This window comes from Eutrigla gurnardus, assembly GCF_963514095.1.
Source record: "Eutrigla gurnardus genome assembly, chromosome: 5".
NCBI lineage: Eukaryota > Metazoa > Chordata > Actinopteri > Perciformes > Triglidae > Eutrigla > Eutrigla gurnardus.
Genome location: NC_139919.1, coordinates 364,096 through 390,557, shown reverse-complemented (window position 1 = coordinate 390,557; position 26,462 = coordinate 364,096). Strand labels below are relative to the sequence as shown.

The 26,462-nt window shown below is 42.8% G+C and overlaps 1 protein-coding gene and 2 long non-coding RNA genes across 5 annotated transcripts in view; all 3 read right to left on the bottom strand.

Annotated features, from left to right (window-relative positions):
• Positions 1-26,462, bottom strand: part of LOC311013486 — a 196,720-nt gene that overhangs the window by 108,788 nt on the left and 61,470 nt on the right. The window lies entirely within an intron of this gene.
• The window catches only part of LOC311013455 (storkhead-box protein 2-like), a 166,466-nt gene that overhangs the window by 108,788 nt on the left and 31,216 nt on the right, over positions 1-26,462 (bottom strand). The gene's annotated exons all lie outside the window — the stretch shown is intronic.
• LOC311013488 lies at positions 20,419-25,368 on the bottom strand. The gene is made up of 3 exons (XR_014597144.1): positions 25,299-25,368; positions 24,925-25,025; positions 20,419-20,830 (listed from the first exon to the last, which is right to left on the bottom strand). It is a non-coding gene; the product is annotated as an uncharacterized lncRNA (long non-coding RNA).

The following is a 26,462-nucleotide window of genomic DNA, read 5'->3' as shown; positions in this document are numbered from 1 at the left end:
GTTAACTTATAATATAGTGCTTATGTTAAACCGTGGTTATATATTTACTAACGGTGATTAATAACGCCGTGCACCGGGCGCCTCATTCAGTGGGGGGGGGGGAACTATGAGGAGGAGACGTTCACGTTCACCGGCAGGAGGGATGCTGCTCTGAGAGGCTTCACTTAAGAAAATGTGGTTTAAATGTTATAATTTTTATATCCAGGACTGCTGGAGACTCTGAGGATGTCCCAGGACTGCTGGAGACTCTCAGGATGATTGCGGTAAGAATATGTTCGGTGACTGCTAGCTAAGCTAAAATTAGCAAAGCAAGCCCAAGCTAAAAGTTGCTTAAAAGCTAATAGTCCAAGCTAAAAGTAGCATAGTAGCCTTGTAAAAGAACAAGAGAGAGGAACCAGTGTAACGTTAAGTTGCTTTGTTAAGTGTATGTTGTTGGTCTTTTACAGGAAGCAGTACGCCGTCTTCACAACTCGGAGACGAATTGTAGGCGCTACGAACCGGAGCAAAGGTAAGATTTAAAGAATATGCTTTCATTCTGCTGTATAAGGAAATAGATGCGTTAACAGTAGATACCGATCTTAACTGTTAATTTTGTTTTCACAGACGAACCTCGCCTCATAACGAAGCTGTGACCTCTTACTTGCTCGGAGCTTTGTCCGCAAGTCCGGATTTCTATGACGCTGATAGTGACGCCATTGTGTGTAAGTAACTTTTACTGTTTTCTTCTTCCTTGTTTTAATTTTACTGTGACTTAAGTTTTCTTATTCATACCACTCATTTAATTGTTTTCCAGCTGCCTGTAAGACATACTATGAAACGGTACGCAGGAGCTTCAGACACACACAGCCTGATCTCGCATCGCAGGCGGAAGCTGTGAAGAGGTCAGCTCGGAGTCGTTCCAGGAGAAAGAGGGTAAGACTTATTAGATCCGTTTTTGGTCAATGTGACCAAACCTACCTAAACCTATTTTCAGGTGCATTAATAGATGTGTTGTGTCCATGCGCAGTGCATCGCGCAGTACTGATTGTCTTTATTGATTGTTTTACAGCTGCTGGAAGCGAGACGGAGTGTGCTTGCTGGCGATGAGGTGGACCATTGGAAGTGCGCCACCACAGACATGATGTCTGATGAGGAGGACGGCGTCGTTGGCGGGGTGTCTGGATGGATTGTGCGACCTCCATCCTCTCGTAGCCAGGAGCTCACCGAGCTCTGTGCGACTCTACAGTCGCGATTAGAGAAGACTCCCAAGTACAGGGCCACGCACCGCAGGCGGCTGTAAAATTGACCAAATTCGGACAAAATGTCGCCAGTTCATTTGTGTGGGCAAATTTGTACAGTTGTGTGTTGTGTTGTCAATAAAGCTCTTTCTTTGAATACTTCCTCCTGGCAATTCAATAAATTCATTCATATTTATATTTATAAATATATAAATAAATAAAAATAAATATATGTGTGTATATATATGTATAAATATACATATATATATATATATATATATATATAAACATATATGTATATATATATATATATATATATATATATATATATATATATATATATATACATATATATATACACATATATATATACATAGTGATAGATCTGCTAACCAATCACTAGTGATTATTCTTGTTTAAAAGACCCAGTGTGACCAATAGTAACACATCTGCCAACGTGGGTTGGCTTTACATTTATAATGACCAGATCTGCCAACCAATCACAAGCGATTATACTTGTTTAAAACTAGTGGTTTCATCCAATCCTGAGTGAGGATATTCAAGCCATCTCTGGCCAGGCGGGGTTTCGCCGCTATTCATATGCTAATTAGAGCCTTCGCTGTGGTTCGTTTCCGACAATTTTCGGCACAGACGAACGCGGCGTTCGCAGCCTGTAAATTGTCGTTAACTCCCGAAAATTAGGGAGATTTTCGGGCGTTTACAGGGACAAAAATCCGACTTTTCATGCAGTGAGATAGAAGCGTTGATAAGAGCATGGTTGTGTGCAAGCTATGCAACAAGGAATTCGCATATCACCGCAGCACATCGAGCCTCAAGTATCACCTCAATGCAAAACATATAGCGGCTAGCGTGGTAGCTAGCGTGGACGTTAATGGCAAAAATTGCACTGGTCTGTTGGACTTGGTTGAACAAAAATAAACAATATTGTGGTGCTTAAGCTCATGTATTCAGTCATTATTCAATGGTATATTAAAAATCCATGTGAAAAAAATTACTTCTCACTGTTCTCAGGTCAAATATTTATATGCGATTAAAATGCGATTAATTTCGATTAATTAATTACAAAGCCTCTAATTAATTAGATTTTTTTTTTTAATTGAGTCCTGGCCCTAATTCATAACCAACACTTCTCCTAAGCAGAGGTAAGGGAAGACTCGAGAAAAACTGGGTCTGGAGCCCAGCTGAGCCCTGCTGCGAGTCCTGGGGCCTGTTCTATGAAGTGAGTCCATTTCTATTTCTATTTATAACCATACCTGTCACTTTACTGCCTATTGTCACTGATATATTATATGTTGTATATATTTTAAATTTTAAATTGTTATTTTTAATTTTAGTGTTTACATGCCGTTTTTGCACTGGGTCCGAGAGGACTGAAATTTCATCTGTGCTGTATGTCATGCATATTAGCACACTTGACAATAAAGCTGACTTTGACTTTGACTTTTTTGAGTTCAACATACCCAGGGTATCTTTCAGAGATCCAGATTAAGTAACCCTAATGGGGTGTTCACACCGGACGCGATAGACGCAAATTGAGCGGCGACTCTACATTGAAAATCAATGTAAATGGCGCGATGACACGCGATTCAGGCGGAGGCGGCGCGAATGGAGCGTCTGGCGCGATGAGACGCGGCGCGAATGAAGCGAATGGCGCGTCTGACGCGAATGAAGCGACGTGAATAAAGTTGAAAATATCGAACTTTTCAGGCGGCATCGCGCCGCGACATCCAATCAGCGACGAGTTCAAGCTGACAGACAGATGAGCTGAGATGGACAGGCTGCATTCCCAAACAACCCGACTCCGAGAAGACCGGACCCCGGCACGACGGGGGCCGTTACCGGCCTCACACCGTCCATGGGCTGAGCCTCGATCAGAAGGACTCAGGCCCCCGAGCGACACCAGTCAAGCGGTCTTCCGTACGCCACATTTCCCACATTCGGCGCTGGGCTCTTCCCTCTTCGCTCGCCGCTACTGAGGGAATCCTAGATAGTTTATTTTCCTCCGCTTAGTACTATGCTTAAATTCAGCGGGTTGTCTCGTCTGATCTGAGGTCGTAGTCGAATGTGGCCCCGACTCTCCCTGGGGAGAGGTGCGAGGGACGTGGCTCACGGAGGAGGCTCACGGTCGTATTAATTGTATTAGTAGTAGTATACCGTAAATCCTCTAATACTGGCCTGTATTCTACTACCGGCCGGTCTCTACACATTGGCCGGTCTCACTGTCGGCGGAGGTTAATGGAGGCCGGGACAAGTGTCGCTCAGCAAAGTCCAGACTCTTCTTCTGGCGCCTCAGTGGTGGAACGAACTCCCGACCAATGTCAGGACAGCAGAGTCATTTCCCATCTTCCAAGAAAAGGCTCAAGACTCACCTGTTCAGACTTCACCTCGACTCTACATAGCATGACCCACTAACACCCCCCCCCCCCCCCCCCCAAAAAAAACCTTACCTATAGCACTCTGATCATAGCACTGTTGCTCTTAAGGTACTACTTTACTCAGATGAGGACCTAACACTTGTTCTATTTTTAGCTCTTACTTTATCGGCAATGATACGTTGTGGTTTATTTGTTTCCTTCTTTTGACAAATGTACTTATTGTAAGTCGCTTTGGACAAAAGCGTCTGCTAAATGACCTAAATGTAAATGTAAATGTGTCCACAGAAAGCGTTATTTCCACACTTCCCATTCATTGTCAGCCTGCAATGACTTTGTGTCGCGGAGATTTTGGCTGAAGCTATATTAGAGGATTGACGGTATGTAAGAAGCCCTGCAATGCATGCAGAGACGGTGCCTCCCGCACGCTATCGAAAATCTGTTAAACTGACCTTTGTCGATCTAAAATAAAGACAGATTCAGCAACTGCATAGCTTATTTCTCCACAAAATGTTTTCAGAAACACATTTCGGTGAACTATTGTCGTAAAATAAGAGAAAGTTTCCAAACGAGCGGCCATGTTGATCTGTTGGAAATCTGGGAGCAGACAGGACAGCTGTGAAAGGGATCGTCCAATCAGGTGCAGCCATGAAGTGTGCGCGTGATTGTATGAAGGAGAGAGCCTGTCAATCATCCTAGTGGCAGCCCACCAAGCGTGCAATACTGGCAAGCGGTAAACGTTGTTTACCGTAATATGGCAGCTGCGCAGCACCTAGTATTTTATAGGTTCAAATAGACACAAAAACTTTTTTTTTTCCATTCTACTGGTAGTCCATTTTGCTCAAATAGAAATAGGGGCCTGTCTCTTAATCTGGTCTCCTTCCAATAAAGGCCTAGGCCGTGATGCGCTTGAGTAAATAAAGGCCCGAGCCTATATTAGAGGATTTACGGTAATATGCCCCACCATCAGGACACTAGTGGATCTGGCTGATTAAATTATCACGGTAACTGCCCTGATAGCTCAGTGGTAGAGTTAATGCCCCTTATACCGAGGCTCCCTGTAGCGGTCCCGGGTTCGAATCAGCCCTGCGGCCCTCTTAAATCATGTCGTCGCTTTCTTTCGTCCCTTTCACTCTCACGATGTCCTTCCACAATAAAAGGCCAACAAATATAACTTTAAAATAATGAATATGTTGCTTAGATGTATTCTTATAACGTGGTGTATGACAACATCAGCCTAATTCTTTCAGCTGCAATCCCGGCGGTGTAAAACGGACTTGGGAGCAAATAAATATAAAAACATAATTCAAAGTGGTAAGTAGGCTGTACGCTAGCACAAAAGTATTTCCCTCTGATGAGAATCTGTATCTCTCATATAAAACATATTCAGACTCTCAGGTCTCTGTACACTCTAGTTCTCCTAAGAGACCCTCTCACGATCCACCAAGCTTCTTTTTTCTTTAATCCGCGCACCAAGAGCGCTGATTGGTCAGTAGGTGGTGTTTTTCTCCACGTTGATCTCTTGTCAGGAACATAACCTGCTCCAGAGCAGGTTAGCTCCACAGTGTAAGTTATCATGGCGATCTACCCCGGTAAGAGGTGAACCAGCGTCGTAGGACGGAAAACCCAGGGTTAACGCTTAAAGCTGGGGTATGTAATGTTGGAAAGCTAGCAAGAGAGCTAGCAAGATTTGAAAATAGCACCTCCTCCTGCCTCCTCTAAGTATTAAGTAGGATTACATACACCATCTTTAAGTTACCTGGCTAAGCCCAAATCCTGCTTCATAGTACAGGATACCCAGCATTTCCTGATGTTGTTTCTTCAAAATAAAAGCTTTTAAACAACATATTCACGTGAACTTTTACTGTGAAGATTTTATAGGAAAGAAATGTGTTTATCCAGTTTTTACAGCCACCCCTTTGACTACTAAATATATGCAATCAGGCATGTGTGTGGACACACGTGGACGCTGTCAGGCTTGGACAAGGAGAGGACTGAGGCAGATTTGGCTTTTATTTTAAATAAAAAAGATACAAACAAAATATCACTCCACAGGGAGAAAAAACAAGGGGCTATGAACTTGATGGAAAACTAAACCTGACTCTGACACAAAAAAAAAACAAGCACTATGAAAACTACAAACTCAAAGTCACTAGGAGGTAGTGATGTCCAAATGAAGCTTCGTGAAGCATTTTCTTTATTTTCTGAGCCCAATAGATGGCGCTCTCTGTTCAACAAAGGGTTGAAGGCCGATATATTTCCATTGCTTTCAACCCTTTGTTGAACAGAGAGCGCCATCTATTGGGCTCAGAAAATAAAGAAAATGCTTCATGAAGCTTCATTTGGACATCACTACTAGGAGGATCAAGGAAAATGGCTACAAACTTAAACTATGCTATTTAAAAAGGTACAAACAAAAGATTGCTCCACACAGAGGAAAAACAAGGCTATGAAATGCCTTAACAACCTTAAGCTCGTTGGCATTTTCAAACCTGAAAAAGAAAACAAAAATCACTGCTTTCAGTGCTTTGAATGAGAAATGTTTCTCTTCTCCCTGCTTTTGACCATATTCACTGAAACCGACACTATGTGCCGATAGAAGAACATAAATCATCCAGTTTTAGAAAAAAAACGCGCCTCTATGTGCACCTAGAACTTGTTTGTTTTGCGCCCCTATCATCCCATCCACTCAGCGCAGTTCACAGTTTGTGCACAGGCCACAGAGCCCACCTCCCCCCATATCACAGGCACACGCCTCAAGCTAGGCATAGGCTAAATGACGTTAGCAGTTCCTATCTATAAGTAAGTTAGCCAGCCTACCTCTGTGTAGCGTGTACTCCAGTTTATCAATGAGAGAAGACACAGGCGGGTTCACGGAATCTGGTGCACGTGCACTGACGAGCACTCAATGGGAGGGAGCAGAGGAGCTCGGTGGTAGAGGGGGAGGGGCCTGAGTGTTTCGAAACATTCGAAATGTGACTCGATCTGCCAGACTTGCCGACTGCGACTTTAATTGCCCATTTATCACAGTCATCTCCCTCCGCCTCAGCCATCTTGATACTTTAGTTTTGTTGTTCGGAAAGTGCCTCCGGAAGTAATTGAAACTTCACAACTTTATTGTCCACTCGAGGCCAGAAAATAAACAGTGACATAATCGATTATGGCGCGTTGCCGCATCGATGCTGAATCGTGCATGCCCCGCATTGCGATGCATCGCCGAATCGATTATTGTTGACACCCCTAACAACTAGAATGCTTTACTCTCTAAAATCAAAGTCAGTATGTTGACTTGGATTTGCTGAATCATTATTTAAGAATCAGCAATAGCAGGATTTTACTTTACATTCCTGCATGTAGATCTATGAACAAGAAGAGAAGACCAAGCAGGTTATTCAACAGTCCCTGTCCAAACAGAGGTTGAATGTTCAGCCAGCAGCTTCAGTATATACACAGTCCCTCCTGCTGAGAGGTGTTGGTTCTATTCCAACCAGCCTCTTAGGTTACTATTGCCTCTTTCCCATCGAGACATTTTGAAGGCCGGTGCCTAATCGCGAACCAGTTCTTACTGTTTCCACAACCAAAGTACTGGCTCTTGGCCAGGAAAACTGGTTCCAGAGCAAAAAAAATTAATCACCATAATCATAAGGACACATGCAAACACAATATCCATTGCTTATGGGGGAGGTGCAAGTGTCTGGCTTTCTTATAGACCTATAGCCTCTTGATTGACAGTAGATCGAACCAGTGGTAAGCCAAATCGGACTATGACAACGATTCACCTACCTCTTCAATCGCTTTCGCAAGTTCGCCTTCCAGTCGTCTGTCTGGGAAGAAATCTTTCACGCTGAGTCCCTGCTCAGAGCACCACCGGCTCACATTCCTCTCGGAAAAGCCTCGCAGGAGACCAAAGTGGTCACTCAGTGCTGTGGCTATATCGCCACAAGACATCCCACTTGACCTCCTGGCTGTTATAAAATCTGAATATTCAGATAAAGACATTGTAATCGGTCTACGGAGCAGATCAAGTTCAGGGGCGTCCCTAGGATTTTGACACATCCGGGGCTTAGCCCAGAGGAGCTAAGCAGATGCGCACACATGGCGCGCTCCGAAATTTTTAGAGACAATCTCCACATACCCTACAGGTACCTGCTCTTTCATTGTCCTCCCGTTGGTCTGCTGCAGGATCCCTGAACACATCCCTATCTGCTATCATACCTGAAAATTGAATGTAAACGTAATATTTTATAGCTTATTACGTATATTCAATATTGGTATCCCATTGCAATTAATTCAAATAATTATTGGCAAAGTTGCCACCAACTTATGGCATTTTCACGTGCCCAAACACTGGACGCCATTCTGGTGTAGCATAAAAAAGACATATCTGAAATATTTTATTTTCCTGCATAATTGCCCAACTTTTCTTCTATTTTGCCCATCTGTCCAGCTTCATTTAAACCCAACCAGCTCTGGGGAACAACATGTCAACCTGTCCTAATGCTACCACCTAGTGGTGGAGAGACACCTTGAATAATCACACAGTGATTGTAAGAAACAAGCTAACTACCTCTTCCAACATCCCTTGTGCTTGTCTGTCTGATGGTAGCAGCAGTACTAGCAGAAGCAGCAGCAGCAGTGCCATCTTGATTATCATCATCTGAGAAAAAGTGTGTTAAATTACTTTAAGAACACACAATTTACACTACACTTGCATTCAGAGACGAATGCTTGGTTAAGTACATGGGTGCACTGCAAACCTATCATATCACCGGTGAAAAAGATGAAAACGATGCAATCCCATAACCACAGATCATCAAATGAATGACCCATTTTGAATTTAGTTTGCACCCATGTACTGACATTAGCAAGCTAGGTAACAACAGATTGTTTTTCCATTTAACACATTAGCAGCTACAGTAAAAGAGGCAGGCTATGCAGGATCCCTGTCTGCTAGCTAGCTTTCATGCATGAAAAAGAAAATAAACAAGATGGTTCAACGTTATAGCCTTTAGCTACTCTCCCCGCTAGAAGAAGCCCAAGCTTAATTATTTTTAGGTTCACAATTCTCACACTACAATTGCATTTACAGACAGATGCTAATAATAAGAGATTGTTTTTTCCCCATGTAATATCAACTAGCTGCTAGCTAGTTAATGTTAGCTACTTCCCTTGTAGTATTGTGTATTTTATTGTTATTGTATTATTTGTCAAAACAAATTTTCTGAAGAGACATTTATATAGCGCTTTTCTCCAAAGCTCGTCAGGAGCAATTAGGGTGAGGTGTCTTGCTCAGGGACACCAGGCACTGAGCTAGGATGAGCCAGGGATCGAACCGGCAATCTTGCGGTTGCCAGCCAACCCGCTCTACCTCCTGAGCTTAACCCCCATGCTTAATCAACAGAGAAACACAAATGCAAGAAATGCACGTTTAAAAAAAAAAAATGTTTATTCACACGTATCCACATTAATTATATGTTTTGGGTGAATGACATCACGTGCGACCTTGGAGGTGTAAACCACTTGTGTGCCAAAGCCAAAGTAGTGGCTTTTTTTTTTTTAATTGTTACTCAAACCTGTCCAAAAACACTGTTTTATCGAAGCAACATAAGATAACCGTAGTTTGAGGATGTGATCTTTAAAAAAAAAAAAGAAAAAAAATTTGAAAATTTATATTCAGGGCTAATTAAAAAACATCCGGGGCTTTGTGCTTAAACCACCGTCTACAGCAGGGGTCCCCAAACTTTTTCCTGTGAGGGCCACATAACTTTTCCCTTCTCTGATGATCCTTCGATGTCGGCTCTTCCTATCATTGTGAAGCAGAATTCACCAAGCGTTGGATTGTTCACCCACTAATAGGGAACGTGAGCTGGGATTAGACCGTCGTGAGACAGGTTAGTTTTGAGCCAGTTTGTAACAGAAAAAGTTTGACGATCGCAGGGATGCCTAAACGTAAAAATGTATTGTTTTCCAGAAAGCCACACATAACCAAATAACCCTCTCTGGGTTCTTCACAGAAAAAAGTCAGGAAATAAATAATAACACTATTAATGAAATAAATAATAATCAAATAACCCTCTCTGGGTTCTTCACAGAAAAAAGTCAGAAAAAAAAGAATAACACTATTTATGAAATCAATAATAATCAAATAACCCTCTCTGGGTTCTTCACAGAAAAAAAGTCAGGAAATAAATAATAACACTATTTATGAAATCAATAATAATCAAATAACCCTCTCTGGGTTCGCCTGGAGTTTGCAAGTTTCGTGCACCGCGCAGGCTCGCGCAGGCACACCTCCCGTCTCGCCCACCGGCGCAAGTGGGAAAGAGGGAGGAGAAGAAGGCGTGAGTGGGAGACGAGGAGGAGACGAGGCGTGGACTGGGATTAATACAGCCGATTCAGGTCTTCACCAATCAAATGAGCTCCTCTCCTCTCCTTTAATGCGTTAGGGGAGGTTCAGTGTAAGATCCGTCACTTGACAACCCGATGACAGAAGCAGCGCCGGCGCTCCCACCACGCGCATCACGCGCTGTGCGCGCGTATCATAATAATAACAATGCCCATATTATAAAAAACAGGAGAGAGAGAGGGAGATGTTTTGGTCCGAGAGGCTGAGTTTCCGTTACGCGTGCCATCCGCCTTTGATCTGACGTCAGATGTGACGGGACAATCTATATAGATATACATTCATGTGTTGATTCAATTAGTTGCATTAAATAGTGTTTGTTGTGATTATTTATTGCATTTAAATGTGCCTGGAACTGTGGAAACCTGCCTGTGAGGTCTCGGTGACGTGTGCGCACTGCGCGCCGTCAGCCAAACTTCCGATCCGCCAGCTGTGATTCGCATTGAATCAATGGACTTTATTTACGCCTTGCGCCTTGCGCCGAAAGTAGACCAGGTTGGAGCTGGCGGGCTTTCAGCGCAGTCTCGGCGAGGCTTTTTGCCACGAAACTTCCGCTACGCCAAGCTGAATCTGTGACGCCTCCCCCTGCTGCGCCGCCACACCCATCTTGGCGCAGGCGATCCACCAAACTGCCAAACTGACGGTGCGCAAGGCTGCACGGGTCGAAACTTGCACTGCGCCGGCTGCGCCACCCTGCGCCGCCCTGCGCTGGTCTACGAAACTAGGGCCCATACAGTGCATGACTGCACTGTATATGAAAAAAAAAAATCAAAATGCATCTCTGGTATTGTTCAGGGGGCCGGGCCAAATGTGGAGGCGGGCCGTATCCGGCCCGCGGGCCGTAGTTTGGGGACCACTGGTCTACAGCATTCAAGACTAGCAGCATGAATGTGTTCTATCAGTCTTGTGTTGATGCCAATGTAGGCTTGCAAAGCCAGGAGAGTTATAGTCCGCCAGTGTTAATGCTTGAAGTTGTCAAAGCATTTCTGAGGAAAGGATGTATGCAGACATATAGCCTAGAATGACGTAATGACGTTGCTCTCTAGCCGGTGGAAAAGGAAATAAATGAAACCAAATAGATGACAACTTATGACATAAGGTACATTAATAAGTACCAGCTGGGTGAATTTACTGGTGAAAAATAACATTTACCTGGACAAACTGACAGTTACACCATGCTACTTATTTGTCACTCACTGGCCTGTGGCTACCATTGTTTTTTGACTGGCGAGTGAATATAGCAGATTTAGCATTGCAAATATACACTGCATGAAAAGTCGGATTTTCGTCCCTGTAAACGCCCGGAAATCTCCCTAATTTTCGGGAGTTAACGACTATTTACAGGCTGCGAACGCCGCGTTCGTCTGTGCCGAAAATTGTCGGAAACGAACCACAGCGAAGGCTCTAATTAGCATATGAATAGCAGCGAAACCGCGCCTGGCCAGAGATGGCTTGAATATCCTCACTCAGGATTGGATGAAACAACTAGTTTTAAACAAGTATAATCGCTCGTGATTGGTTGGCAGATCTGGTCATTATAAATGTAAAGCCAACCCACGTTGGCAGATGTGTTACTATTGGTCACACTGGGTCTTTTAAACAAGAATAATCACTAGTGATTGGTTAGCAGATCTATCACTATATATATATATATACATATATATATACACACATATATATATGTTTATATATGTATATATATATGTATATGTATATTTATACATATATATATATATATACACACACATATTTATTTTTATTTATTTATATATTTATAAATATAAATATGAATGAATTTATTGAGGAAAGGAAAAATTGCCAGGAGGAAGTATTCAAAGAAAGAGCTTTATTGACAACACAACTGTACAAATTTGCCCACACAACAAACAAATGAACTGGCGACATTCTGTCCGAATTTGGTCAATTTTACAGCCGCCTGCGGTGCGTGGCCCTGTACTTGGGAGTCTTCTCTAATCGCGACTGTAGAGTCGCACAGAGCTCGGTGAGCTCCTGGCTACGAGAGGATGGAGGTCACACAATCCATCCAGACACCCCGCCAACGACGCCGTCCTCCTCATCAGACATCATGTCTGTGGTGGCGCACTTCCAACGGTCCACCTCATCGCCAGCAAGCACACTCCGTCTCGCTTCCAGCAGCTGTAAAACAATAAATAAAGACAATCAGTACTGCGCGATGCACTGCGCATGGACACAACGCATCTATTAATGCACCTGAAAAATAGGTTTAGGTAGGTTTGGTCACATTGACCAAAAACGGATCTAATAAATCTAATAAGTCTTACCCTCTTTCTCCTGGAACGACTCCGGGCTGACCTCTTCACAACTTCCGCCTGCGATGCGAGATCAGGCTGTGTGTGTCTGAAGCTCCTGCGTACCGTTTCATAGTATGTCTTACAGGCAGCTGGAAAACAATTAAATGAGTGGTATGAATAAGAAAACTTAAGTCACAGTAAAATTAAAACAGGGAAGAAGAAAACAGTAAAAGTGACTTACACACAATGGCGTCACTATCAGCGTCATAGAAATCCGGACTTGCGGACAAAGCTCCGAGCAAGTAAGAGGTCACAGCTTCGTTATGAGGCGAGGTTCGTCTGTGAAAACAAAATTAACAGTTAAGATCGGTATCTACTGTTAACGCATCTATTTCCTTATACAGCAGAATGAAAGCATATTCTTTAAATCTTACCCTTGCTCCGGTTCGTAGCGCCTACAATTCGTCTCCGAGTTGTGAAGACGGCGTACTGCTTCCTGTAAAAGACCCAACAACATACACTCAACAAAGCAACTTAACGTTACGCTGGTTCCTCTCTCTTGTTCTTTTACAAGGCTACTTTGCTACTTTTAGCTTGGACTATTAGCTTTTAAGCTACTTTTAGCTTGGGCTTGCTTTGCTAATTTTAGCTTAGCTAGCAGTCACCGAACATATTCTTACCGCAATCATCCTGAGAGTCTCCAGCAGTCCTGGGACATCCTCAGAGTCTCCAGCAGTCCTGGATATAAGAATTGTAACATTTAAACCACATTTTCTTAAGTGAAGCCTCTCAGAGGAGCATCCCTCTTGCCGGTGAACGTGAACGTCTCCTCCTCGTTCCCCCCACTGAATGAGGCGCCCGGTGTCTGCATCCGCCCCTTTAACGGACAACGGTGCACGGCGTTATTATCACCGTTAGTAAATATATAACCACGGTTTAACATAAGCACTATATTATTAGTTAACGTCGGTAAAAACGGCACATTTTCCGTTTCGCTTGCGCTCGCTAACCTCTATGGTAAATTAGCGTCAGTAGGCTAGCCGGCTGCCAGGACCTTCGATTCGTAACGTTAACGTACAATGCCAACAACAATAAAGTAACGTTCATTATCAATACGATTTAAAAGTGAGCTGGAAACATAAAAGTCATGTTACAGTATACTTACATGTGTACGCGGTTTGTGTCGGGCTGTCGCCAGAATCACCGCAGTCGTCCGCCATTATCCAAAACTTGTAGTGATGGGCAAATGATACCGAGGCTTTGGAGCTTGTGTCGCTCTTCCTGAAGCGGAGTGGTTCGAACCTCTGTGTCGGAGCTTGTATCGAACACCAGCGTCACGTGACCGAAACACTAAAGTGCTTCATTGCTTCGAAATGTTTCGAAGCGTTTCATTGGCTCATAGTGTACCGGTGCATGTCATTGGCTCATAGTGTGTGTCAGTGCGTTTCATTGGCTCGTAGCGTTCATGCGTCGTGTGCCAGAAGAGGAGACTGAAGCCTGCCACAGTGGAAGAAATTCTATTTCTTAATACAAACCTGTCTGTTCTGTGCATAAACATTCCTCCTCGACCATACAACTTCTCCTATGACAAACTATTATCTGGACTCTTTGGTTCACATACCATGATCAAATAAATAAACCCCTTAACCAACATTTAACCCTTCATATCATTTAGATTTATCCGTTGGCTTAATCTGGGATGTTTTACAGTATGGGCGATGAATGTATGAATGAACAAAACACGTAAATAAACCACACAGTCTTTTCTAAACTTTTATTGCTGACATGGGATTGAAACGGTGTCAGAGCGTCAGTCGTGCTCTTGAGAGGTTGCTATGGCTTCAGTTGTCCACCAGATGTCACCATCACTGAAGCGTTGAAGCTTTGAATCTTTTTCAACACAATTGCTAGGAAAGCCTCAGTGCTTCATAAGGCTTCACTTGCCCACCACTAAAAACTTGTGAAGTCAGACGAGCCGCAATGCATTTTGGGAAGTTGAGTAGATTTAGCAAGGTCCGCTGTATACTCTGAAATTCTTGCCAATGCAGTATACATCCGGGCATTTCTCGCGTACACAAATTCACATACTATTGTATGTGAACGCACTACGTACGTCACAATTAAGTACGAGTAGGACGTTAGTATGGCATTTCTAACACAGCCGAGATCTATGATATATGAACCCATCCTTGACCCTCTAGCAGAACTACGACCAGCCATTATAAAGCAGTTTATAGTTGTTAATGTTGTGTCAAAAGGTACTGCATTTAAACATGTTATTGCGCAAGTTTCCTGGCTTCATCCCCATCCGGACAGACATTTTTATGGAAAGCCAATAGAAGTTTGGAGATTGCAGGGAACAGACACGTCATACCCAGCATCATTTCTGCCTGTTGAGCGCATTGCTGGGAGATGTGTGGTTAACACATCCACTGTGCATTTAAGCAAGACCAAAGAAAGGGTCACTGTAGTCATACCACTATGCACAGTGGTTGAGCTCTAGGAGACTGTGATTTTGTTTGCATGAATGTACATTTTACCTTTGTGGCAAAGCCTGATTAAAAGTAATTGTTGAAGCAAATTGTTTTGTGTATCTTTGAATGAAGATGAAATTAAGTTATATCTTTCAATGAAGATGAAATTAAGTTATATCTTTGAATGAAGATGAAATTAAGTTAACACCTTTCAGAAAAATGTCACCTGGTGGAAAACTCCCCCTGCTACCCTGATTTGCATTTGTATAGCTCACAGCATTTTCATTTACATGTTAAAGCCTCCCCTAGGATTACGGGGAGGGGGGTCATGGGGGGACAACTGCCAAGCAAGGCCCACGTCAATTCCCGGCAATTTACGTCAGTTTTCGGTGTTTCCTGCAAATTGCCGTTTGCAGTCGTAAACCTGAACTTCCACATCAATTTACAGGGCCGCTAACTGACGAAAATCCCACTTTTCATGCAGTGATAGCAGCCACTATTACACCAGCATTTGGCTGATAATTTCCAACGTTAACTAATCCTTCAGACCAGGGCCGGCCCGTGGCATAGGCCGTATAGGCAAATGCTAAGGGCGCCGTCCATCGGGGGGCGCCACGCCAGTGCCACAAATGGTAAAAAAATAAATAAAAAAAAGTTGGTACAAGAAATAATCCCACGTTAATTAAAATGCAAAGCAAAGCGTATTTAATAGAAATAATATTTGTAACAACATTACAACCCCCCCCCCCCCCCCTCCCATGCACGGTGCGCCCCCTCCCTTCCCGTATCATGATTCTTTTTGGACGTCATCACATCAAAAAAAAAAAACACAAGATGTCAAAACGGCCAAAACTGTCCGGTGCCCAGGGAAGAAAAACAAGAAAAGAAGAGGAGGAGGAACGAGCAAAAGACAGAGGTAACGTTACATGAAATTATTTGTCTGTTACAGATAGTAACCTGGCTTTTTAGCATTAGGATAACGTTACATGATTCGCTAATTGCTAATCAATAAATAGCTAACGTTAGTTGACTGTTTTAACGTCAGTTAATATTGTGGAGGGGGCTAAGTTGTTATGGAAAGTAATAATTTAACGTTAGGTAATTACAGTACTCCCACCTTACATTCCTCAGGGACATTTGTATTAGATCTTTTAAGCAGGTGTTTTATATATTTTAGGGTTTGTATTGCCTTCTGGTTAGCTCACGTTTGCCCTGCTGGTAATAGTCACTTTTCCACCCCTTTATATATTATAGTAAGCCTAGTTGTTAAAGTGCACATCATTAATGTTAATTAAGCAATATCACATGAGAGAGAATGCTGTTTTGAATATGAGCACTGCTGTGATTCGGTCAAAGATAATCATAACATTCTCATATGATATATTACTGCTACTTTGCATTCTGCTATTCAGCATTTCACTGTAATGATGACAATAAATTGAATCTAATCTAATTTGCATATCAGTTAACATCATACATATATCTCTTTGGTTTTCATTTATATTATATCATTTCATTATATTCCTGGAATCATGTTTTTATGATTAGACTGTAATACTCAATGGTGTCACATACTCCTCTCTTCAGATGCACTGTTGAAGTTTCTAAATCCCACCCCTGGGCCATCTACCACATCTACCACTGCTGCCTCCACCTCAGCAGCACAACCCAGCCATGATGCAGCATCAGCAGCACAACCCAGCAGTGATGCAGCAGCATCAAGTGGTCCTCCTGTTGCCCCCACCTCAGCAGGACAACCCAGCAGTGATGCAGCAGCATCAAGTGGTCCTCCTGTTGCCCCCACCTCAGCAGCACAACCCAGCAGTGATGCAGCAGCATCAAGTGGTCCTACTGTTGCCCCCACCTTTAATATCTTGTTTTGTGCAGTGCCTTATTTATATTGTATTTTTAATTTATCTTATGCAACTTGTTGACACGTTTTATTTTGTGTTTAGTTAGATTTAAGGCTATTTATGAATGTATGTAAAAATGATTGTATTTCATATATTCATTTTATTTTTTGTATTCATTTATTTATTCATAATGTTTTATCTTGTTAACTATTCTGATTGTGAATTTGCTTTCTTTAAGTAAAAAAAAGGTCAAAAATAAAGCTATTCGGTTTCTTGTGAGTATATACACTACACTGCCGATGCAAGGGGGGCTCCACCTAAAATCTTGCCTAGGGCTCCAGATTGGTTAGGGCCGGGCCTGCTTCAGACTAATACTGGACTTCATCAAATACAGTAAATGAGTATCAGCAATTTATCCTCTAATGACCTCCAGAGGGGGAACTAGTAGGTATGTGTTGCTCTGCAGTGCTGCAGTGACAAACAAGGACATGGGGTCAATGATGATGAAAATGTCATCATCATATGTATGGTCACATCTGTGTTCCCGTAAGACTTCTCTAACAGTGCCATGTGTAATTTCCTGTTTCTCCGTGATACTCACTGCAGGCTGTGTTCTTCTCTCTAGCCTAACTGTTAATTTAACCTGTTTCCCTGTTCAGCGGCTAACTATCGTAAGTTTAAGCTTAAACACATCCCTGCTTCAGCAGACACATCGCTCATTTTCTAAGTTGCCTTCTCGCTATATTGCAGTTGTTTACACACTATCTCTGTTAGCCACTTTAGCGCAACAGCTTGCTTAGCAGCTATGATGGCTTCTCTCTTTCCCTCTCCTCCTTCTGTTCTCTCCTGCCCAGTGGGTCTAATGTTCAGTTACTTCTCCATCTCCTCAATTACTTCCCTGCTGAGAAGCCAACTCTGGTAATCGGCAGCCCGTTGTCACCAGTGACTTTAGTCAAATGTTTCCCAGGGGCCAGAGCGAGCAACTGTTGGCTCTCCGTCCGCGCTGTTGGGCTGGCTCTCCGCACTGTGTTGCGAAACGCCCCCCTTACGGATATCTCGGATATCATCGTGCAGAGGAGTTCAGCCTATGCAAATGACTCCTTTCATTACGTAACGAAAGGAGCTCAATCTGAACAGCCTGTAGGCAGTGGCGGCGCCAGGGGGGCGCTAGGTGGTGCTGTAGCTCCCCCTATAATAGCCATAGCACCCGCCCAGCACCCCCAAGAAATGTCTGTAGTTTTTTTATATTTATATTTTAATGTCATGCATGGACGTAATTTAGGGGGGGGGACACAGGGGAAAGGTCCCCTGCACTTTTTCAAAAAGCCGTTTTGGTCCCGTGCACTTTTTACCGTCCAAAAACAATGTTACGCAATAGTAAACAGAGACGCGTCAAGCACTAGGACCAGGCGGAAAACGTCCGCTCAAGCTGAAGCCTGTTTCCCTTAGTTTAGACCGCCCACAAGCGCCTCGATTGGCTCTGTCGTGTCTTATGTGATTGGCCGTCCCCGCTGTCACTCCTTCTTGCACACCGACGGTCTGCTAGTCTGCGGTCAGGAGTCCTACAGGAGTCCGCTACTGAAAGTTAGTTCACGTCCGCTAGATGGATGTTAATATCAGAGGTTTCATTTACATTAACGTTTGAATCGGTGTCCGTGTGCGTATGTGCGCGCACGCACGTGCGCGTGCGTGTGTGTTTGGTAATTAGGCGCAGCCAGGATGTCTAAAAAGAGAGAAGTGGACATAAGAGACTTCTTTAGAAGTCGACGTGTAAGTTACTCCCAATAAAGCAGCATATCCTCTTCAAGATCCCCCTCATCATCTACAAAGCTCTTAATAATCTGATCAATAAAATGTATTATTATTATTGTTGTTATTATCACTATTGGATTAGAATTGGGTGATAATGTTTTGCTACATGATTTACAACCAGTCAAACCAAAAAAGGGAACAGTAGACTTAAAAGTAGCGATAGAAAACTAGAAGAACTACTAGAAAACACTGAAAGAGTTAGAGTTTTATTAAAAATACTTGTGTCCCCCCCACTTCTGAAATCAAAATTGTGTCCTTGATGTCATGTATGTTGTATCTATAGCCCTTGTGTTGAATACTTTTACATATATTGCTTATAGTCGTGGAACGAGTATAGTTAATGCGTGTACGCGTGTGTAGCTATATATACCAAGGGTGGTCCGATGCCACCGCCATAATGAAATGCCCCAAAATTCAAAGCACCTTCTCTTAAGTGTTGAGCATCCCCATAGCACCTGCAACAGAAAATCTCTGGAGCCGCCACTGCCTGTAGGAGCACCGTTTTATTGGGGGGTGGGCTGCAGAGACCATGCAGGAATTTGTTTTTTTTCCTCATTCTGGGAGTTGACAGGGTCAGGGAGGACACGTTTATAGGTGTAGAGACCAGAGAAAACCTGTTTTTCATAATTTGGCCCCTTTAAAGAAAATATTGATTTTTGTAAAGTGTCACGCCGTGGTGAGGTTTTTTTCTTGTCTTGGTTTTTGTCTTGTGAACTTCCTGTTTTATTTTGAAAGTCTAACTCCCCTCTCATTTCAGGTCACTTGCCCTTCCTCATGTGTCCCTGGTCTGACGTCATCCCCGATTCCTGATTGTTTCCACCTGTTCCACTCTCCCTCATGTGTTGTGTCTTCGTTTGTCCTGTGCCAGTGCGTTTCGTCTGTCCATCACCCAAGCCCTTCGTCACAGTCTTGTCATGATAAGTATTGAAGTTCATTGTTGTTGTTTTTTCTGTCATTTTTGTGCCTCGAGAAGAGGGAATTTTTGTTTGTAATATTTTATAGTGTAGCTCAGCCCACAGATTTAGTTTGCCTTCCTCCCGATTTTGATTTCTTTGTTCTTTTGTATCGTAGAGTAGCCTGTTTTCATAGCCTGAGTTGTCTTCCCTTGTGAGAGAATTTTTGTTTAGCCTTTTTCGTTTTCTTGTATTTAGTCTTGTAGTTTGTTTCTCCGAGTCTCGTTGAGTTCCCACCGTTAGTGAGGTTTTCAGTTTAGTCCTTTTCTTTATTTTGTTTATTCGCTGATATTGAGGCTGTGTTCGAAATGCCATACTAACGTACTGCCTACTACATACTCAACGTGTATGTACTGCATACTGCCTACTAAATGAACGTTTGAGTATGCTGTTACCCTCAGACTGTTCACACTGAAGTATACACATCTCATACGACATTTTTTTGTTTTTTTTTAACTTTATTGACATCTCGTCCTCATCTTCTCTCACGTAACCGAATCGATTACGTTAGTGGTTCTAGCTCCCTTTTAATGGAAATTACTTATCAAAATATAAAGCATGATTATTATTACAGTTAATTAAATATTTCAAAATATTTTTTAAGTCAAATTACAACTGTCAAATGTTTTCTACAGTTTATTATATATGCACGCTCCCACGCTTTCCCTCTTTCTTCCTCTTACCTGAGTAGCTGCCTTCACTCGCCATCGATCGCGACTATTAAGCAGCTTTTATCGAACATTAATCGTTCATAGATCGTATTATACCTCTGACCACGGAACACCAGCACCTTCACCACGGAGACGACGGAGGCAATCGGCCCGTCGGAGGAGCTACATTATTCACATGTACGGGATTTCCCTCTGAAGTAAGTAATATGACTTATTTGGTTTAAATACGTTCCTTTATTATTTGATTATCAATAGATGTGCATATGCATGCATAAACAAATGTCTACATGTAGGCTAATATAAGTGGTTTTAATAATATCATGTTTGAGTTTGTGTGATAAAAATAAAGAAGTACAAGCAAGTGGGATATTAGTGAATAATTTATTAGAAAAATAATCCATGTTAATATACAGGTTGCAATACGTGTATGATAAGAAGGAATAAGTAGTTTATCAACAAATGAATAGGAAAACATTCAGAATAAATGTAATATCTGATGTTTTCTGTTACAGGTTGGTGCCAGACGGCCGTACTGCAGGTCAATCCTCCTGTTCCCCCGATGGGCCTCTACTTCGGGAAGGGGATTTAAGGAAGGACTTCTGTCTTTCAAGGCGTTCCACGGAGAACCTCGTCCACTGCTTACTAACAGAACAGATGGGTTCCATGTCCATAGTTCCACGGTGGTGATGGGGGTGACAGTGACGAAGCCGAGCCACTCCAGCAGTCCTGAGATATCCTCAGAGGCTCGTAGCTGCGGTGTCTGCTCCAAATGTCCAGATCCCTGTGTTGCAGGAACATGATTATTGTTGAGGTTTTATTTGTGTTTATCAGTGGTGCAGTTTCTAAGCAATACCACACAGTAGAAGTTCTTACAGACAAATGTTTCCTGTTTAATGTTTTACGATTATTAGGTTGTGTACAAATCTAAATAATAAATATCTGAATATACACTCAACAAAAATATAAACGCAACACTTTTGTTTTTGCTCCCATTTTTCATGAGATGGACTTAAAGATCTAAAATTCATTCCAGATACACAATATTACCATTTCTCTCAAACATTGTTCACAAATCTGTCTAAATGTGTGATAGTGAGCACTTCTGCTTTGCTGAGATAATCCATCCCACCTCACAGGTGTGCCACATCAAGATGCTGATCTGACATCATGATTAGTGCACAGGTGTACCTTATACTGCCCACAATAAAAGGCCACTCTGAAATGTGCAGTTTTGTCTCACAGCAAAATGCCACAGATGCCACAAGCATTGAGGGAGCGTGCAATTGGCATGCTGACAGCAGGAATGTCAACCAGATCTGTTGCTCGTGCATTGAATGTTCATTTCTCCTCCATAAGCCGTCTCCAAAGGCGTTTCAGAGAATATGGCAGTACATCCAACCGGCCTCACAACCGCAGACCATGTGTAACCACACCAGCCCAGGACCTCCACATCCAGCAGGTTCACCTCCAAGATCGTCTGAGACCAGCCACTCAGACAGCTGCTGAAACAATTGGTTTGCATAACCAAACAATTTCTGCACAAACTGTCAGAAACCGTCTCAGGGAAGCTCAACTGCATGCTCGTCGTCCTCATCGGGGTCTTGACCTGACTCCAGCTCGTCGCCGTAACAGACTTGAGTGGGCAAATGCTCACATTCGATGGCGTCTGGCACGTTTGAGAGGTGTTCTCTTCACGGATGAATCTCGGTTTACATTGTTCAGGGCAGATGGCAGACAGCGTGTGTGGCGTCGTGTGGGTGAGCGCTTTGCTGATGTCAATGTTGTGGATCGAGTGGCCCATGGCAGTGGTGGGGTTATGGTATGGGCAGGCATCTGTTATGGACGAAGAACACAGGTGCATTTTATTGATGGCATTTTGAATGCACAGAGATACCGTGATGAGATCCTGAGGCCCATTGTTGTGCCATACATCCATGAACATCACCTCATGTTTCAGCAAGATAATGCACGGCCCCATGTTGCAAGGATCTGTACACAATTCTTGGAAGCTAAAAATGTCCCAGTTCTTGCATGGCCAGCATACTCACCGGACATGTCACCCATTGAGCATGTTTGGGATGTGCTTGACCGGCGTATACGACAGCGTGTACCAGTTCCCACTAATATCCAGCAACTTCGCACAGCCATTGAAGAGGAGTGGACCAACATTCCACAGGCCACAATTGACAATCTGATAAACTCTATGCGAAGAAGATGTGTTGCACTGCATGAGGCAAATGATGGTCACACCAGATACTGACTGGTTCTGAGTCCCCAGACCCCCAATAAAGCAAAAAAATGCACATTTCAGGGTGGCCTTTTATTGTGGACAGTCTAAGGCACACCTGTGCACTAATCATGATGCCAGATCAGCATCTTGATGTGGCACACCTGTGAGGTGGGATGGATTATCTCAGCAAAGCAGAAGTGCTCACTATCACACATTTAGACTGATTTGTGAACAATGTTTGAGAGAAATGGTAATATTGTGTATCTGGAATGAATTTTAGATCTTTAAGTCCATCTCATGAAAAATGGGAGCAAAAACAAAAGTGTTGCGTTTATATTTTTGTTGAGTGTATATATGATTGTTGACTCATGTTTTAGGCCTGCAGGTCTATTTCCCTCCTGCTCAGGAGGAGAGACCCTGCTGCAGTGGTTGGCATCATGGCTGAGGAGATGGGGTGTAGTGGGGTAATAGCAGGTCTTTGCTCCATCACCTCATCCATGACAACAAACACTTCCAGTGTGTAGCAGTGACCTCTCCTCCCTCAGTGCTGACATCTTCAGTTCAAACAAACAACACTTCTCATAATCATTGTTTAGATATTCACCACTAGTCATACAGTGCCTTGAAAAAGTATTCATACCCCTTGAACTTTTTCACATTTTGTCACTCTACAACCACAAACTTAAATGTATTTTATTGAGATTTTATGTGATAGACCAACACAAAGTAACACATAATTGTGAAGTGGAACGAAAATGATACATGGTTTACAAAAATTTAAGCAAATAAAAATCTGAAAAGTGTGGTGTGCATTTGTATTCAGCCCCCTCTACTCTGATACCCCTAAATAAAATGCAGTCCAATCAGTTGCCTTCAGAAGTCACCTAATTAGTTAATAGAGTCCACCTGTGTGTAATTTAGTATCAGTATAAATACAACTGTTCTGTGAAGGCCTCGGTGCTTTGTTAGAGAACACTAGTCAACAAAGAGCATCATGAAGACCAAGGAACTCACCAGACAGGTCAGGGAAAAAGTTGTGGAGAAGTTTAAAGCAGGGTTAGGTTATAAAAAAATATCCAAAGCTTTGAACATCTCAAGGAGCACTGTTCAATCCATCATCCAAAAATGGAAGAAGTATGCCACAACTGCTAACCTACCAAGACATGGCCGTCCACCTAAACTGACAGACTGAGCGAGGAGAGCACTGGTGAGAGAATCTGCCAAGAGGCCCATGTTCACTCTGGAGGAGTTGCAGAAATCCACAGCTCAGGTGGGAGAATCTGTCCACAGGACAACTATAAGTTGTGTACTCCACAAATCTGGCCTTTATGGAAGAGTAGCAAGAAGAAAGCCATTGTTGAAAAACAGACATAAGAAGTCCCGCCACAAGCCATGTTGGGGACACAGCAAACATGTGGAAGAAGTTGCTCTGGTCAGACGAGACCAAAGTTGAACTTTTTGGCCTGAATGCAAAGCGCTATGTGTGGCGGAAAAGTAACACTGCTCATCACCCTGAACACACCATCCCCACTGTGAAACATGGTGGTGGCAGCCTCATGCTGTGGGGATGCTTTTCTTCAGCAGGGACAGGGAAGCTGGTCAGAGTTGATGGGAGGATGGATGGAGCTAAATACAGGGCAATCCTGGAAGAAAACCTGTTGGAGGCTGCAAAAGACTTGAGACTGGGAAGGAGATTCACCTTCCAGCAAGACAATGACCCTAAACATACAGCCAGAGCTACAATGGAATGGTTTAGATCAAAGAATATTCATGTGTTAGAATGGCCCAGTCAAAGTCCAGACCTAAATCCAATTGAGAATCTCTGCAAGACTTGAAAGTTTCTGTTCACAGATGCTCTCCATCCAATCTGGTTGAGCTTGAGCTATTTTGCAAAGAAGAATGGGCAAAAAATTCAGTCTCTAGATGTGCAAAGCTGAAAGGTGGCTCTACAAAGTATTGACACAGGGGGGCTAAATACAAATGCACACCACACTTTTCAGATTTTTATTTGCTTACATTTTTGTAAACCATGTATCGTTTTCGTTCCACTTCACAATTATGTGTTACTTTGTGTTGGTCTATGACATAAAATCTCAATAAAATACATTTAAGTTTGTGGTTGTAGAGTGACAAAATGTGAAAAAGTTCAAGGGGTATGAATACTTTTTCAAGGCACTGTATATTATAACATGTACTGTAATACTGTTCCACATGGGACCAACTTAATGGACTCTGATGTTTGAACACATTGTAGATATTACCCAGCACTGACTTTGCCTGATTATTAATAAGAAAGACAACTTCATCTTGTTTCTTTTATGCTATAGTGTTCAATACTTTAAACTGCTTCCAACTCACCTTGTATTTCTGCTTCATGTTCTCCCACTTCTTCTTTGTCCATCCGGCTCCACCTTCCCTCCATCTAATGTTCTTCAATAAACATCCTATATGAAGAACAGCACGTAGAAAAGTGTTACAGTTCATTGATGATTTCTTGCTGTTCAACAGAACGTTTCAGCTAGACATCTCAGGAGAGCAGTACATCTCCCGTCTATATACGCTGGTGTTCAACCTTATATCATTGAGTAGCTAAATATGCAACAGTAGTAAGCCCTGCATATGAGAATTATCACATTTAACACCACATTTTTTAAGTGAAGCCTCTCAGAGCAGCATTCCTCCTGCCGGTGAACGTCTCCTCATCGTTCCCTCCACTGAATGAGGGGCTCGGTGTCTGCATCCGTCCCTTTAACGAACAACGGTGCACGGCGTTATTAATCACCGTTAGTAAATATATAACCACGGTTTAACATAAGCACTATATTCTTAGTTAACATCGGTAAAAACGGCACATTTGCCGCTTCGGTTACGCTCGCTAACCTCTATGGTAAATTACTGTCTGTAGGCTAGCCAGCTGGCAGGACCTTCGTACAATTCCAACAACAATAAAGTAACGTTCATTATCAATACGATTTTAAAGTCAGCTGGAAACATAAAAATCGTGTTACAGTTTACTTACATGTGTACGCGGTTTGTGTCGGGCTGTCAACAGAATCACCGCAATCGTCCCTCATTATCCAAAACTTTTCAGAAGTCAGACGAGCCGCAATGCATTTTGGGGAAGTTGAGTAGATTTAGCAAGGTCCGCTGTATACTCAGAAATTCTTGCCAATGCAGTATACATCCGGGCATTTCTTGCGTACACAAATCCACATACTATTGTATGTGAACGCATTACGTACTCAAATTTACGTCACAATTTAGTACGAGTAGGACGTTAGTATGGCATTTCGAACACAGCCTGAATGTAGTCGGAGGGGTGTTCCATCAAACTCGCTAAGTGCAAAGCCGGGCTAATTTCGATAAGCCTCGCTACCTTAAGCAAGAGTTGCGTTCCTTCAACGTGACTTGAGGCACATCGCTAAGTAACCATGGGAATTTATCCGACCAAACTAGCCTGCTCCGGGGCACACTAACCATCAGGCTTACTTGAGCGGGGTTCTAGAGGAGTCCGTCTGTCGGAAACAACTGTACCAGCAGAAGGTACCGCCATATGGAGTAAGAGAGCTTCCAAAAAGATGTGTCCATGATTCTAACCATTCGTACTCGTAATGATAAACATTTGTATGTAAATAAAAAAGTTGTACCCAAAATTCTGCTGTCATACACATGAGTCTGAGAAATTGTTCGGGTTAGGATTGTTTTTATGTGAGTATGAATCTAAAAGCTGTGAATGCAAAGTCTTGTGAATACAACTCTAATTTCTACGACTACGAAGTCTTCACTGTGAACACGAATTCAAGTTTGTGGGTACGAGTAGAAAAAGTGTTGAAATGACGTCACATCAGGTCACAGGCAGGTCACAGGGGAAAGTAATCGAACCCCGAGTGATGCGCCGAAGCCGAGGATGGCTGACAACAGCAGTGCACCGATGGACACCGCGGGTAACTCAGGGGAAGCAGCATCACAGGTAAAGTAAATAACACATCCAACATTTATTTATTTTTATTTAGTTATTTATTTCATGAAATTGTACTGTTTTAAATCATATACAGTTTATGGACGTGAAGACTGCTACTGCTTTAGCTTAAAGGCTAACGACATGCCCGGTGATGCTCAGTTAGTGCTTGCATTAGCTACTAGCATTAGAAGTTGGCTTAAGTTAGCTAATTAGCGCTGATGA